This window comes from Cannabis sativa, chromosome 5, assembly GCF_029168945.1.
Source record: "Cannabis sativa cultivar Pink pepper isolate KNU-18-1 chromosome 5, ASM2916894v1, whole genome shotgun sequence".
Taxonomy (NCBI): Eukaryota; Viridiplantae; Streptophyta; class Magnoliopsida; order Rosales; family Cannabaceae; genus Cannabis; species Cannabis sativa.
This window is the reverse complement of record NC_083605.1, coordinates 35058470-35060854: the sequence shown is the minus strand read 5'-3', so window position 1 is coordinate 35060854 and position 2385 is coordinate 35058470.

Genomic DNA, 2385 nt, shown 5'->3' with positions numbered 1-2385 from the left:
GCTCCTGGGCAATATGCAGCAGACAAAAAGAAAGGGAAGCAGCCATTAGAAGACTCAGATGGCTCTTTACCAGCTGGGAAAGTTTGGAAAGTCAAAGAAAAATCCCCTAGTTTGAAGACAGATACGACTAACACTCTTCAGGTGTTGTCTACAGTATCGACTAGCTGCTGCCAGGTTGAAGATGAATTAACTGATGTTGGTATGCCACTGCAGAGACATGGAATAGGGGAGAACATAGAGATTGAATTGCAGAACACTGGAGGAGGGGGAGGTCCTCTTCTTCCTAATGGATAAAGTATTGAGTTGGAACGTCCGGGGGATCAACAACCAACAAAAACAATTACTAGTTAAGCAATTTATTGCTCAACAACAAATTGGTTTAGTTGGTTTCCTTGAGACGAGAGTCAAGGCTCCCAAATTTGGGGCTTTGTATACTAGTGTTTTTTGTGGATGGTGTTTTACGTCGAATATAGCATGGCATGCGGGGGGAAGGATAGCGTTAGCATGGAATCCTAATAGCTTCATGGTTAATATTCTTAAATGTGGAATTCAATTCAATCATAGCTTGGTGACAAAGGTATATGGGAAGAAGAGGTTCTTTGTTACTTTTATATATGCCGTGAATGATAAAGATGGAAGGAAAGAATTGTGGAAGGAATTAATGGAGTTGGCAACACAAGATCCCTGGTTAGTCATGGGGGATTTCAATGAGATTCTCTCTAGAGAAGAAAGAGTGGGAGATAGAGTAAAGTTTCATAAGGCTGCTAAATTTATAGAGTGTATTGAGAAATGTCAGCTAGAAGATGTTAAAGCAAGTGGTAATTTTTTCACATGGAACAACAAACAACCTAAAGGGGATAGGATCTATTCAAAAATTGATAGAATCCTTGCTAATCCAAGTTGGATCACTAAGTTTCCGACGGCTGAAGCACTTTTTCTAAACGAAGGAATCTTTGATCGTTCTCCGGGGCTGCTTACAATACATCCTGAAATACCTAATGGGAGGAAACCCTTCAAGTATTTTAGGATGTGGAGTAATCACCCGGATTATGATAGGAAGATTAGAGAGGTGTGGGTGCAGAAAATTAAAGGAACAAAGATGTACCAGATTACCTCAAAGCTTGAAGCATTGAAAGGGGTCCTCAAGGAGATCAACAAGAGTGGTTTTTCTGACATACATGTTGCAGAAGCCAGAGCTAAGGATGATTTAGCCGACTGCCAGGCCAAATTAGAGGCAGACCCGAGAAACCAGATGCTACAATCTACAGAAATGGAGGCTAGACAGCGGTTTTTAAAGTCCCATAGGGACTTAATGTCGATGTTGCAACAAAAGGCGAAAGTCTCCTGGGTGAAAAAAGGGGATAATAATACTTCTATTTTCTATGCAAGTCTCAGAGATAGAGGAGGCAAAATAGAATTTGGTCCATAGAGCAATAAGATGGCACCCCAACTTAGAAACCGGAGCAGGTAACAGATGCCTTTATTAGTTATTATAAGACTCTGTTGGGTACTACAATGGATCACAGGAGAAAAGTGATGAAACAAGTAGTTAACATGGGACCAAAAGTCTCCAACCAGCAAGCACAAATGCTATTGGAGAAGTTTACTAAAGAAGATGTTAAAGCTGCCTTATTTGCAATTCCAGGAATCAAAGCGCCAGGCCCTGATGGTTTCTCTAGCTATTTTTCCTAAGACAACTAGGAGCTAATAGGGAATGATATTTATGAAGCAGTAGATTCTTTCTTGACTACAGGGAACATTTTGAAGGAGATAAACTCTACAGTGCTTACTCTTAGACCCAAAGTTAAGTGCCCGAACACAGTAAAGGACTTCAGACCCATTGCTTGTTGCAATGTCATATACAAAATTGCCACCAAAATGTTATGCTCCCGGCTAAAGAACATCCTACCTAGCCTTATTGGTCAGAATCAAAGTGGATTTGTAAAAGGGAGGCTCATAGCTCACAACGTTATGATATGCCAGGACATAATACGACACTATGTGAGGAGAAATGCTAAGCCAAACTGTATGATTAAGCTGGACCTGCAGAAGGCATATGACACAATTGAGTGGGACTTCATAGAAGAAATGTTGGAGGCCTTCCAGTTTCCTAGCGAGTTCATCAAGTTAATCATGAACTATGTTAGGACACCAAGGTTCTCTCTCATGTTTAATGGTACTCTACATGGATTTTTTGAATTCAGAAGACGTCTAAGACAGGGAGATCCCATTTTACCATTGCTTTTTGTTATGGGAATGCAGTACTTATTTAGAATAATGCAAAAGATTGGAGCTAGGGAGGATTTCCAATTCCATTAAAGATGTGGAGGACTCAAACTCAATCATTTGAGCTTTGCTGATGATGTGCTACTTTTCAGCAAGGGT